The 15,349-nt window shown below is 40.6% G+C and overlaps 1 long non-coding RNA gene across 1 annotated transcript in view; it reads right to left on the minus strand.

Moving 5' to 3' along the window:
- Positions 1 to 488: 488 nt before the first annotated feature.
- Positions 489 to 15,349, minus strand: part of LOC135229722 (uncharacterized) — a 202,998-nt gene continuing 188,137 nt past the window's right edge. The window contains exon 3 of the long non-coding RNA XR_010320398.1: positions 489 to 2,020. This is a non-coding gene — a long non-coding RNA (uncharacterized LOC135229722). The remainder of the gene's footprint in view (positions 2,021 to 15,349) is intronic.

The raw sequence follows: 15,349 nt of genomic DNA on the forward strand, positions 1-15,349 counted from the left end.
AGGAGAAAACCCAGTGCAAAGTGTTGCATTTATACTTGGTATATTTTCAATCTCAGAGGAATTCACAGTTTAAATAATTCTGTTAAAACATTTTTTGTTAATTGACTGCTGAATTAATGTCTACCACTGGGACATGGAAACAACACTGATTTCCTCAACCTTGATAATGTGAATTTATCGTATTATTTCAGGAAGAAAATGCACGTTTCTTCATGAACGTGTAATTTAAATAGGGAATCTGCAGAGTTTTATAACTGTTTAACGGTTTAAGCAAGGATAATGAGATAAACTTAACAGATTCTTAGTGTGAATTCCCTTGGATTCACTTGTCGGAAAAGACAGGCAGAGGAGAGTTAAAACATATAGAAACAGTATGCTTCAAAAGCATTGATGATATGTCTTTTCATTTCTGTAGAGTTGTATGTGACTGTTGACAGTGTGTACTGCCCTGGTGGCACAGTGGCTAAAAGCTCGCTTGCTAACCAAAAGATTGGTGGTTCAAATCCACCAGCCGCTCCTTAGAAATCCCATGGGCAGCTCTACTCTGTTCTATAGGGTTACTATGAGTCGGAATCAACTTGCTGGCAGTGAGTTCGGGTTTTTTGTTTTTTTGGTATGTTCCCGTTTATATATGAGTTAAAAATTAGAAGAACCAAAAAGATAGCGTTACTGCCATGGCTACTGACTTATGGGAACCAAGATAAATTGTCAAGTGAAGAATGGTGCAGAGAAACATGTGGGTAGAGTGTGACCTAATCTCCAGAAAAGCAAACAAACCATAAAGCTACGTGTGTACCTGTGACTATGCATATGTGTTCCAGCAAACAGGAATGTGTGAAGAGGTACACATGTGTCTTTGAACATGGACACCTTGGAGAAGCAGGTAAAATTTACACATGTGGGGATAGCTCTTATTATAATTCTTATAAAGATCTGTGTTGTTAAATGTGTTATAATAAGAATACAAGAGTTTTCAAAGTAAAAAAAAATCATAGAAATATATATATGTATATATTTAAAACAGTTTTATTGGCTGTTATTTTATATAGGCAAAACACTGTCATCAATACTGGATTCAGAGACTTTCACCACTGGGTGAAGAGCAAACTCAGAGATGGAACAAAGGTCTCAGCAAATTTCTTGCTTGTTCTTGGAGCTAATGACCTCTTCTGGTCTCTATACCTGGAAATGGCCAAAAAGAGTTCTGTCAGGATTAATGCAGTCATTGTTCAAACATCTACTGCATGTACATGTCTTCGGGGTAAGGAAGAATGCTGGACACCATGTGCAATTCATTAAGTAACAAGTGGACCATTAGACAGTTCTTTCTCTGATGTCCCACTACCACGTTCCTCCCCTTGTTGCTCTACTGGAAAACCCACGGTATACATTGTAGGCCTTTTTTCAGGACTCAACATAGAGGAAGTTAACTGGAAAGATACATCTTTTAAAGATAAAGAAGATTTTGTCCACAAGGTCTTTAGACAGGTGGACCTCCCAGGCAGCCTCTGCATAGGATGGGAATGCAAGACCCCTCTCACTCAGTATCTCTGAGCATTTCAGTCTTTCTGTTTCTTTATCAGGAGACTGCAGAATTTACCCACTTCAGAACCCTTGCTGCCATCAACCCCAACCAGTCCCATATAGGACCCCTCACTTCCACTCTGAGAAATAAAAGTAGGACAGCCTGCAGGTGGAGGTGCCTGACCTGGAGTCCCTGTCTATCCTTCCTTACCCCTGAGGGCTTCCCTGTGCCAACTGGGGTTTCATTTCCCAGGGTGGACATACCTCTGGCACTTCCAGGGCTTCCCAGGCCCTGGAGCTTGATATTGAGGATGGGACTTGGGCTTTTCTGGGCCTGCAGAGCCTGGGCCTCAAGCTGCCCCTTCCTACCCTCAACCTTTGGTTATCTGTACTCTGGCTGTCTTTACCAGGTTTAGGAGGCCTTGCCTTCTCTTTTGCTCCTTTCATCTCAGTCAGGCTTTTCTCTTCCAGTTCTCTGATCTCGGGGCAGTTCAGGCTAGACCATAGAAAAGAGAAAGACGAAACAAGTGTCACTGATTATGTGTGAAGACTGCTGGGAAAGGAATTGACTGTCATTGGCTTAGGGCTTTATGCCCACTGCTCACCTGCAGGCAGGTTTCCCCACAGCCTACTGTCTCATTGGCTCCTTCTGCCACAAAGAACTTGGTGATGCCCCCTTCACCATCACACTTCCCTTAGACCTGTCATTACAGAGGCTCCCTCTCAGTCTCCCAAGTCCCACTGAAATCCCATTTCACTTTCCCTACTAATGCTGTGCTCATCCTCAAGGCCTCAAGAGCTCACCATCCAGATGAGGCCTGTCCTTTCCTCTCCAAGAGAGCCTCTGAGCAGACCTGGTGTCTATGGTCAGCTGTCCTGAGGTTTCTTCCATCCAGTTCCCCCTCGGGCTGGAGCTCTCCATGCAGTTAAGGGGGTGGAGTGGGGTGGGGAGGAAGGCACATGTGAGGGTTTTACAGGTGCAGTGGGTGAAAGGAGCCTGAAAGGACGTCTTTCCAGAAGGGCCCACATTTTGAGGCCATGCCTGTACCCTCTGTAGCCAGGTCTCCCACATCTGCAGCAGCACCAGTAGGTGCTGTAGTCTCTCCAGCCCCTGTCTCTGCTCCTCTAGATGCTCCTGAAGGTGCCCGGCTCTTCTTGCCAGGACTCCAGGATGCTGACCGAGGCTTAGGTATTGTGTAGACTGGAAGCAGAGCCGATGGGGCTGTCTTTGAGAACTTGGCCTCAAGACTGGGGGCATCTTGCCTACGGAGGCAGGGGATGTTTTGGTCTGCCGGACCACGGCTACCCCCTTAACTGTACACACTTGGGTGAAGTACACATACTTGACTCATGGCTTCTCTGGAGTAGCTTGATGAGTGAGATATCTGTTCAGAGGAAGCTGAGAAAGAAGACCTCTCTGATTCTTAAGGAGTCTTCCTGGACCTGAAGCTTACGTTTTTTGCTTCCGATATTCTAGCTTGAGTGGCACTTTCCTCTTGGGTTGAGACTTCTGATAATAAAGAGTTAACTTACATGAACCCTCTGGGCACTGAGTTCTCAACTGTGACCCAAGACCCTGGTTTCAGGTGTCCCTGGGAGCCTCTCCATCATCACTGTCCTCCACCTCTGCAGGACCTGTGGTTTCTTCCTTTTTCCCTGGGGACCTTCCATCTTTGGGGAACATCACTGTGGGAGACCAAGTCTCCTCTGGGAAATCTTTTGTGATATTAGCACTTCATAACAGAAGTCTATAGTCTTTCAAAGGACTATAATACACTGATAATTTCTATTGCAAAGAGAGGGTCTCCACATTAATTTTTTTGGCATTTGTTGAATGCCAAATGAAATTGTTCCTTTGGAACTTGAAAATGACCTCATTTGCCTGATCTTTCATAATCACACATGACTTCTCTGAGAGACATTTTCTATGAAAGTGATTTTCATAACAGATTTAGAGTGTAAACAGTGAAACAGGAGAAATTGTCATCACTTTTTAAACTTTTTTCAGCCTTCTTTTAAGGGAAGGGTATTTATAGGAGGAAGCATACTTAGAAAAATTTGTATTTTATATGCATATAAAGCTTCTCCTTGTATCCTTAACCAACCCAGGGTAGAAGGTTAAAATTGCCCTTTTCTGAACAGAAGGTCCTTACCATGCTGCTATGAGAAGCACTCCTTCAGGGTGATGCAGAAACAGATGTCCATTTCTGAGAGTTTTGATGCCACAAACCTCAGGTGGGCAACATACAAGAACCTCACCTGAGTGTGTCTGGGTGTGCTGTAATGTCAGCCTAACGGTCTGTGCACATTTCTGAATATGAAGGAAGGATTGGTGAGTTAACGAAGAAATGAATGGAAGCAGTTTGGGAGGGGAGTGAAAGCTCCAGGGACAGACAGAAGATGGGATGGGGGACTTGTCAAGAGGGTGTCAGAAAACCAGGAAGGAGCAGGAAGCACGGCCAGGGGAGGGCAGCATAGGCTAGGGGGCAGCAGAGATAATGGTAGTGGGGAGAGCAACAAAACTGGCCTATGATACAGTGGGAAATTAGTAATCCTAGATGAAGCTCAGGTTAAGTCAAGTAGGAATGTAAAAAATTCTATCCTGTAGCTATCTTTGCTGTGAGGGATTTAGGTCCTTGGGGAGAGGTGGGGAGGAGACATAGGAGGAAAAGGCGCGTTCCTGGGTCTAGGGAAGGAGTGTGAAAGACCTTCTTCTGCCCTAACAGGCTGGGGCTGCATGGTTCACAATGATGTGGGCCCTGTGCTTCTTCACACCACCCACTCCTAGAACCTCCTGAAAATTTTCTTAGTTCTTCACATAGTATGTTCATTCCATTTCATTAGAAAATATAATAATGCAATACACTTTTCCCTCACCACCCTTTCCTCAGTCCTACATTCTCTGTCCCAGTTGTACACTGGCTTCCTTCCTTTCCATCAGGTTTAAAGGCCAGAACAATTGAGTATTATTTCTGCACTTATTCCAGAAATTTCTCAGAATCCTAAGTTTGATCATTGATTTATTCCTGCATTTCCCATGGACATTACAAACTTTGGTGAATTATCTACTAAATGACAGGAAATGCTTTCTTAGGTCAATCCTCCTTATGACCCTATCTGTTCACCTCAAATCCTTCATCTTCTCCTGTCATAGCTCTGATTTCTGTGGAAATCAGATCCCCTAGTTCCCTAGCTCTCACCCATCTGGGAGATTTTTCCTCTCACCCTTATTTAGAGTCTTAGAGAAAGGCCTCTTCTTTGTTTATCACTGATTCATCCTGTCTGGGTGAAGACATCCAAAAAATAATGGTACTCTGAAGGATCTCTATCCCTCCTCCCAGTTACTGATGATATCTGAATCTTTCATGACTTGGAGACTCTGATGTAGCCCTGAATTTCCTGGATTTGCTATCTAAAGACACTCTCCTGCAGGAGACCTCAGATCGACACCCTCTCCAAAGAGCAGTTGACATCTGAGCGAGCACCAAGACTTCCATAGCCCTTGTGTGACATCATTGTTGACACTGCTCGGTTCTATGGGCCCAGTTTGAAGCAAAGCTGGGCAGCAAGGAAAATATGGCAACTGTTGAAGTAGGGGCTTGGGGGCTGGGAGGAGGGAGATTATATATTAAAAATAAATTAAAACTTCTCTCTGCACTCAAAGAGGTTACCATCCCTTGGGAGGGAGAGAGAGCATACAGGGAATGAAAATAGTGTGAAGGGCAGTTGCTTCCACCAAATCCTCTCATTTAACTCAGTTTGAATCGTCTCTCCAGCCCTGGTCATACAACATCCACTCTGCACCCTTTTCAGGTCTCCTTAGCCTCTGAGGCTTCACACAGGCTCTTCACTCTGACTAGGAGATGTTGTCCCCCTTCCCATCTCCTGGCCTACTCTCCCTGGTGAAGTATGTGGTGAAGAGAACTGACCCTGTTGGAACAGGTTAGGCTTATGGCCTCACCAAAAAGCCCTAAGACTCAGGACTTTTATGCAGCCAGAATAGGAGGTTTAGGAGTTGACTTGGGAAAGCCCATGACCTCTGCTTCTTCCAGACTCTATTTTTGTTTTGGATGCCATTTAGAAAAAGATCCTGGAAATGGGGAGATCTATTATGGAAGAAATTAGGAAAGTTGGGGAGGTGACGAGAGAGGTGCTGACTTCTCGGTAGAAAATAGAAATTACAACACGAAGATGCTAGGGGCTCGTTTTGTGTGACTCCCAACTGTATAGGAGGGAGGACTGGTTGGAAAACAGAACAAAAGACGATCTGTGCCTGTTGACAAATGCTCCAGTGGCTTCACTCTGTCTCCTCAGAATGTTCTCATCAAGCCATCCCTCACCTCGTACTGAAGCCTCTAGAGAATTCTTGGGGTTTCCTGGATTCTGGGCCTTTGTCATCCCTTAACTATCCAACCATATTCCCAACTTGGTTCAGGCATCACTTCCTAGTTGAGATCTTCCCTGACCCTTTTCCTGGTAAATTTGTTCACTTCTTCCTCTGTACACCTTTGTATTTAAGATGCCCTTTACCACCACATAAAACACAATTACATTTACTTGCCACAGATGATTTTAGGAAGGTCGACACATTCTCCCTCTCTCTGTGTCCATGCCTTCTGTGAGACTCTGGAGCGCCTTTCCTCAGCAGCAGGAGTCTTTCTGCACCCTCATTTGAGGCTGACCTTACGGTTGCTTTGGCCATTAAGATAGTAGTGAACCGGATACAAGGTGAGAGTTGAAAGGACTTTGCATTGAGACTTGCCCTTTTGTTGCTCTTAAACCCTGAGAACCCATGGGAACGGACCCAGGCCAGCCTGCTGGATGGTGGGAGACCATTGGAGAGAGGATCCAGCAGTTTCACTGAGTTGATTTTAGACGAAATGGCTCCTAGCTGACCTGGAAGCGAACTGTAGACACATGAGGAAGGCCTGCTGCGAGTCACTGTGCTTGGCCCAGATAGGAAGATCCCCAAATTGACAACCAGAATAACTCTGAGCTTAGTAAGTGGTTGTTCTTTTAAGTGCTACATTTTGGGGTCATTTGTTACACAGCAATACACAACTGATACAACGGTTAACTTGGCTCTTTCTCTGATCAGGCAATGAGGGACCTTCTCTGAGTTATCTTATCATCAAGAGTACATGGCATAGGGTCTGACATGTAGTCAGTATACAGTAAATCTTTGTTGACTTAATGGATAAATGAATAATATGAATCATAAGTGTGAATCTGCATAAAATCCTGTGTGAAAAAAAGCATGATATTTCTTTAAATAAACTGAATTCCAGCTCAGAGCAGCCTGCTTACAAAATTGGGGGGCGGGGGGGGGGGACGGGGTGGTGGATTTTCACCTTACTTATTTTTAGGTTTCCTCCTCATCCAGATATGCAATAATTCCTGGGGTCTAATGAAGGACCAAGGTTTGGAGACAGGCTTCAAAACACCCATTGCCCCAGCCTACGTGGGTGATTTCTCTAGAAGTATTGGCTCTGCTCCTTCCATTCCTAGCTGGAGCAGGAGAACCTTGGCAGGGCTGCGAACACCATGATGGGGTTTGTGTACCTATGTGCCTGCATTATCCTTTGAGGTGCTGCCGTCTACCCCAGGGCACTGTCAAGAAGCAGGGCCAACCCCTTTCCTATTTCTAGGACTCTGCTATCCGACTCTCACTCCTCCCCTGGGCTTCAGTTCACGCAGTGTGATTACTCCAGTGAGCTGAGGCTTTTACAACAGGCTCTTCAGAGTCTCAAAGTTTCAGAGGTTCAACCCTGTGAGTCCAACTACCTCCTTGAAATGAGACAGGGAAGGAAGAAAAATATAGGAAAATTTTATTTTGAATTTAATGTTTCAATAAATTTTCTTGCCATGTGTTTTGAAAGCGTCCTGCCTAAAAATTCCCCCTGTTCTCTTGCAATTTGCAAGACAGTGAAAAGGGAATGTTTGATTGTGTCATAATCTGCAGAGGATGTAAAGCACACGTGGGGTCCATTCCTCCCGATGCTCACACTAGAGCACCCCACCCACTTGGAAATTTCTGCAAGTATTTCGGAGTCCCTCACACGTCCACAATGAACAGCTTTCAAATTCTCCTAAGCAGGAATTATTACTGTCACAGCCTGTGACCCAATAAGCAAGGTTATGCATGGGTCCAGTTGTGCCTTCCCACTAATCTACAGTGCACCATTTCACCTGTCAACCACCACATCAAAGACGTAGTGAAACCCATGTGAAATTGCTCGCCGTACATTGTTGCTGTTGTGTTGTTGTTGTTAGGTGGGTCTAATCAGTTCCAGCTCATACTGACCTTATGGACCACAGATGGAAACACTGCCCAGTCCTGCACCATCCTCACAGTTGTCACCATGTTGGAGACCACTGTTGCAGTCACTGTGTTAATCCATCTCATTGAGGAACTTCCTCTTTTTTGCTGAGCTTCTACTTTAACAAGCACGATGTCTTTGTCCAGGGACTGGTTCCTCCTGATAACATGTCCAAAGTACGTGAGACAGAGCCTCATCATCCTCGCTTCTAAGGAGCACTGTGGTCATACTTCTTCCAAAACAGATTTGTTTCTACTTCTGGTAACCCATGGTATATTCAATATTTTTTTGCCAACACCATAATTCGAAGGTGTCAGTACTTCTTCGGCCTTCCTTATTTATTGTCCCAGCTTTTGCATGCATGTAAAAAAAAAAAAATGCATATAAGGCGATGGAAAATACCATGGCTTGGGTCAGGCCCACCTTAGACCTCAGAGTGTCATCTTTGCTTTTGAACACTTTAAAGAACTCTTTTGCAGCTCAATCTGCCCAATACAATAAGACATTTGATTTTTTTGACAGCTGCTTTCCTGGGTGTTGATTGTGGATCCAAGCAAAATGAAATCCTCTACAACTTCAGTCTTTTCTCTGTTTATCATGATGCTGCTTATTGGTTCAGTTTTGATGATTTTTGTTTTCTCTGTTTTCACCATACTTATTCAATCTGTACGCTGACCAAGTAACCTGAGAAGCCAGACTGTATAGAAGAATTTGGCATCAGGATTAGAGGAAGACTCATTAACAACCTGTGATATGCAGATGACAAGACGATGCTTACTGAAAGTGAAGAGGACTTGAAGCACTTAGTGATAAAGATCAAAAACCACAGCCTTCATTATAGATTACACCTCAACATAAAGAGAACAGAAATCCTCACAACCAGACCACTAAGAAACGTCATGATAAAAGGAGAAAATATTGAACTTGTCAAGGATTTCATTTTACTTGGAGAGACAATCAAAGCAGCACTCAAGAAATCAAATGACGTGTTACTTTAGGCAAATCTGCTGCAAAAGACTTCCTTAAAGTGTTAAAAAGCAAAGATGTCACTTTAAGGACTACGGAGTGCCTGATCCAAGCCATGGTGTTCTCAACTGCCTTATATGTGTGTGAAAGCTGGACAAGGAGTAAGGAAGACCAAAGAAGAGTTGGTGCTTTTGAATAATGGTTTTAGTGAAGAATATTTAATGTACTGTGGACTGCCAAAAGGAGAAAAAAATCTGTCTTGGAAGAAGTACAGCAAGAATGTCCTACTGAGCAGTTACATCACTCTTATAGGGTTGCTGTAAGTTGGAATCAACTCAATAACAATGGGTTTCATTTGGTTTAAGTGGCGTTCAAGGCAAAAATGTTTTATATAAATATCGCCAAATACATTTCCTAAATATAAATTGATAATTTATATTTAGGAAATGTATAAATTTTGTTGCATTTTTGATTTTATAAGAAAATAAAATTTATAACTCTTCAGGGTTATACTTTATCTATATTAATGGGGTGCCAATTATACTTTCTGAGCATTCTTTTTAGTTTATATGATTTTTCAGTTGAGTCTAATAGTGTTTCAGGATGATTATATCATACATAAATACCATTCGTTTTTGCTAGCTTTTCAAAGGTAAGATATTTTTGGTTCCAGTGTTGATATCCAGATCTACGATTTCCAAGAAAAGTGTTGAGTATTTGATCCTTAATGTTTGATTCTAACATTGATGGAAAACATTAACAGTGTTTTATTTTCCATTTAAAATATGTATGCATTTTATCATATTACAGATTTTTTTCTGCCTCTTCTAGACTATTAAAAAAAATTAGTATGTTTGTATTTAGTGTTCTATGGGAATTTGTATTATTTTTTACCAAAAATGTTTCTCCTCCACTGATGTGATGTTGGGGTTTTTCTCTAATTTGGAGTATTCATTGACTTCTCTCTTTCTCTAACATCTTATATACAACACTTTCTGTTGGTTGTATCTTCAGAATAGATTCCATATCTGCCCACTTCTAAATTACTCCCTTGCCAACACCCTGGGCCTGGCTGCCATTACAGCTTGCTCAGACACTGTAAGGGCCTCCTAACTGCTCTCCCAACTTTCAATTTTTCCCTCTAGAGTCTAATCAGACAACAACCAGGGAGAAGTTCTTAAAACATTACTCAGGTGACATGTCTCTCTGATCAAATCTTTTCAAAGATTTTAGATAAATCCAAGTCCTTTAGGCTGCCATGATAATCTTTTGGACATATCTCTCACCTCACTACAGAGCACCCCTCTCTCCCTTGATTTCTGCTGTGCATCCTCCTTGTTTTGTTTCATTGCCTCCAGGCCTTTGTACTGGGGTTGGTTCTCTCTCCTAGTATTTTTTTTTTGTTTTTTTTTTGCATATTTTCCTGTTGGTTGTCTCTCCCCTTTCATTCAGATCTCTGCTCAGATACCACTCTTAAGAAAGGACTTTGCTGACCAACTAATTTAACCTATAAATTAACATTCTACTTCAATGCCTTGCTCATTTTGTAAGCATTAGCATTACTTTGAGTTTTACTGTATCTCTATTTGTATATGCATTTTTGTGTATTTCTACATTGGAATGTAAGTTTCTGATGGGTAGAGAATTTGTCTGATGGTTTACTTCCATTTCTATGGGACCTGAAACAGCAGTTGACAAACAATATGCACTTACTTAATATTTTTTAATGAATGGATGACTGTACTGGTCCTATTGTAGGACCATCTTAGGAATTTTGTAATTACAAATATATGTTTAAAATACAGTATCTTTTTATCTACTGATAGCACACATTTTCTGGGATTTTATTTATGGTGTTAAATAATATGCATAAGTGAGACTTGTCCAACTTTATATTTTTGTTCTCTTTGTTATCAAATGTTTCAGTGATAATGCCATAAATATTCATGATATATTGATAACAATTAAGTAGCAACTACAATATACCAAGCAGTGTTCTACACATTTTGTTTACAATAAGTCACTTAACTTTCACAGGGAGTCCCTAGTTGCACGAATTATTAAGCTCTCTTTGCTGTTAACCAAAATATTTGTGGTTTCAATCTGCCCAGAGGCACCTCAGAAGAAAGACCTAGTGATCTACCTCCAAAAGGTCACAGCAATTGAAAGCCCTACAGAGTACAGTTCTGCTCTGACACACATGGGTTTGCCATGAGATGAAATCAGTTGGATGGCAACTAGTTAATCCTCACAACGTCAAGACCTATTACTTCTATTGAATCTGTTACTGTTATTACTGCCATTGTACAGATGACAAAGTTGAGGCTCAGAGAGGTTAAGTAACTTGTTCTTGGTCATGCAACTAGAATTTGTATGATTATTATTAATCTCACGGTTTTGTTCTATTTTGTATTCTCCATTGTCTAAACAGAAGCATCGCAAAAGGGGGGCAGAGGAGGGCACGTGCGCCAGGGTCCAAGTCCAAGGGTGCAGCAGACAAGGTACAGAATGCTTTCAGGCGCCGCAAATATGAAAGCCAGACAAGAGGGGGAGACATTTCTGCTGACTCATCAACATCTATTCGTCTTGAAATTTGGGATAGGGAAAGGCTGAACTTAGAGATTGCCCCTGGAAATGCCTTACCCTCACTAGGCCCTGTGTCTGAAATATATTACAAAGTATAAGAATTGCAAGTTTCTTGATATTTTGATAAAAGTAACATAAAAATTATATGACAGTGATTTGCTTTGGATTTTACTAGTTCAGTAGCTTTCTAGTTTAGGTATTTTCTATTCAGTATTTTTTTGGTATTTTATTGATTATATTTTGTTAATGTATATCTGTGAACAGACTTACACGCGTGTATATGAACGCACACATGCATGCACACACTCCTACACTCGTGAACACACATATCCACTCAAGGATTTCATGGATAAAATTATAATATTGACATGAAGGTAGATCTCAATAATTCTTGAGATATAGAAAGTTAATGGTTAAGAAGACTAAATTCCACCAATACTGTTTATATATTCTATGCAAATCTAATAAAAATCACAACAAAATTTGTAAAGAAAATGACAAACTAATTCTAAAACTTACGTAGGTATGTAAAGGCCCAATAGTAGCTAGAGTAGTACTAAAAAATAAGTAACAGCCCCTACCAGATACCTGACATTTTGTAAGAAATGAACAGTGCTGTGTCCTTACTTAAATAAACAGACTTCTCATTTGACTAAATCTAGTTTATGTCATTGTTTAATTTCTATCTCTATGCTTACAACTACCAAATTTATATCTCCAAATAGAATCTCTTCCCTGAAATCTATGGTTGAATATCAACTTCCAAGTTAATATCTCCATGAGGATATATATTAAGTATTCAAAATTGACTTATTTGAAGTTTAAAGGTTGATTAGGCTCTCCAAGATATTTTCCTGCTCAATCTTCATCCTATCAATAAATGATGCCTTTATTCAACCAAAGCTTTAGTAGCATCCCTGACTCCACTGTTCTCTCAAAGAATGCATTATTCAGCATTTGCTCATTGTCTTCAGGATTTTGCTACTTTTGCTATTTTCCATACTTGATGGTTCAAGTCATCATACTTACTCACCTGTACTTTTGTAATATCTATCTAAATGGTCTTACTGTGCCCATCTTTGTACCATAAAGCACATGGAATAATCCATTTAAAGTATGTTAGATTTTATTAAGGTTCTATTCAATTTTACAAAAACCTGAGTTGAATGGAAAGCTTTTAAAACTAAACTCAAGGCCCAACTCCACCTGGCCTCCATTATTGTATGCTCCTCAATTCCTATTACATCACTGGGCTCTTTCATTGTATTACAGCTATATTTTGCTGAGGTTTCTTCTATTTTAGGGCTTTAGCCAGTTCATTTGCTTTGAGCAGTCTGCTTCTAGAAATGATAGAGAGACTTCATCCCTGAACCAGTTACTATCTTGTCCTTTTACCCTACTTTTTAAATTTTTCTTCAGATAGCAAGGCACCATCTAACTATATATATGTAATTATGTGTATCTATTTCTGTCTATCTACTACTAGAAAAAGAATTGATGCATGCAAACTCCAGCGTTGATGAAGAATGTTGAATATACCATAGACTCCCAATAGAATGAATGTTAACTCATTCAGTCGTAGAAGAAATACAACCAAAATGTACCTTAGAAATTAGGATGGTGTCTTAGTCATCTAATGCTGCTATATCAGAAATACCACAGGAGGATGGCTTTAACAAAGAAAAATTTATTCTGTCACTGTCTAGTAGGCTACAAGTCCAAATTCAGTCGTCAGCTCCAGGGGAAGGCTTTCTCTCTCTGTCTGCTCTGGAGGAATGCCCTTGTCATCAATCTTCCCTTGGTCTGGGAGCATCTCAGTGCAGGAATCTCAGACCCAAAGGACATGCTCTGCTCCAGCACTCCTTTCTTGGTGGTATGAGGCCCCCATGTCTCTCTTCTCACTTCTCTCTTTTGTATCTCAAAAGAGATTCACTTAAGACACTACCTGATCTTATACATTTCATCAACATAACTTCTGCTAATCCATCTTATTACATCATAGTGATAGGGTGTACAACACTTAGCGAAACCACATCAGATCGTAAAATGATAGGCAATCATAGAATCACACAAGGTAATCATGACCTAGGCAAGTTGACAGATATTTTGGGGGAGGGACACAATTCAATCCATGACAGATGGTGAGACTTCAAATTGCTTACTTTGAACATGTCATCAGGAAAAACCAATTGCTAGAAAAAGGTACCATGTTTGGTAAAGTAGAGAGCCAACCAAAATGGGGGAAACCCTCAGTGAGACGGATTAACCCAATAGCTGCAACAATGGACTCAAAATACCAAAGATCATGAAGATGTTACAGGACATGGCAATCTTTCATTTTATGATGCATAAAGTCACCGTAACTCGGAACCAACTTGATGGCAGCTAACAACAACTAGAATGCATATACTTTGACATCCTGCTTTGGTATCTGAAAAAAATATTTGTGTCCAGAAAGTATTTCTTGGATGAGTGAATGCAACTTGTGTAGATTAGATTATTAGTCACCAAATATTGACATTATTCCCCTGCTTGCCCCCCCCCCACAGACCTACACTGTCTCCATGGGAGGAGTATATTTCCTGACCCATTGACACTAGTCTTGGCCATGTTACTTGGTTAATGGAATGTGGATATGAGTGTGAGTGTGGTGTTTCCCAGCCTAGTCTGTAAGAGACTTCTCCTCTGAAAGCTTGAAGTTCTACCATGAGATGAACTTGCCTCAAGTGTCTGCCGCCCCTTCAACTTGTCCAAGGAAATTAAGAGATGCATGGAAACAACCTGAACTCAAAACCTAGCTGATCTGTAGAGTTGCATGAAATACTTTTTATTACTTGTCACTAAGATTTTGTGGTTGTCTTTTATGCATCATTATTGTAGTAAAATTCTGACTAATATCCCAACCCAGTGCCTTCGAGTCGATTCCATGACTAATATAGGAACATGATATGGAAGCCAAATACAGACCTAATGGTATATGAAGTATATGATTAATTCACTATACCTAGAAACAAGGGAAAGGGTTATCCTTGGTGCATCCTGAGTAGCGGGGTATTTCTCATCTCTTTCACGTCAGGATTTGCCATATGACTTGCTGGGCAAATGGAATATGAATGAAGTGAAAGATTCCACATTCAAACAGAAGAATTAAGTGCCATTTACCTGGTTCCATCCATATTCCTATGCATTTGCCATGATAGTGGCTAACATAAGAGCTGCTAACCAGAAATGAAATTAGAAAAGATGATAATACAGAGCAGATTTGCACTTGACTCACACCCAAGAGGTATTATAAATGAGAAATATCCCCACATTTTAAGTCAATGAAACTTGTGGATTGTCAATCAACTAGGATAGAGTTCAAGCCCAGTTCTAAGGATATAACCTAACCATTTCACCAATAACAGTAATCCCATTTGTCGTGGTTATTTCTGGAGCATGAATTAAACCAGATGTTGTCTAATTAGGTCAATTGTTTATTTATTCTAGAAGGGGTTCATGCACCTGTAATTATTATACAAGTTTGAACTCAGGTTTTTTTTTTTTTTTTTAACCCAGTTAACACAAATTTTAACTGATTTAGTGATAATGCAAAAAAAGTGCTTTTGCTGATGATAATGGTGATGATATACACCCGTCCCAACCCATATGTATTTTATATAATTAGTACTGACAGAAGCTTGGGTGAAACTTTGACTTGCTCTACAAACATGACTAGAAACCAGTGAGATATCACAGGTGTCTCCTATGAACAATAGGCATATTGGTTTTTACAGACCCTAAACCAAAGATGTCTCTATAATAGCTGACTTGAATATCATATTTTTAATACCATTAGGTGACCATTAATATATATATATTTTTATTAACTTTTATTGAGCTTCAAGTGAACGTTTACAAATCAAGTCAGTCTGTCACATATAAGTTTACATACATCTTACTCCGTACTCCCA

This window comes from Loxodonta africana, unplaced genomic scaffold (genome assembly GCF_030014295.1).
Source record: "Loxodonta africana isolate mLoxAfr1 unplaced genomic scaffold, mLoxAfr1.hap2 scaffold_48, whole genome shotgun sequence".
In the NCBI taxonomy this organism is placed as follows: Eukaryota; Metazoa; Chordata; class Mammalia; order Proboscidea; family Elephantidae; genus Loxodonta; species Loxodonta africana.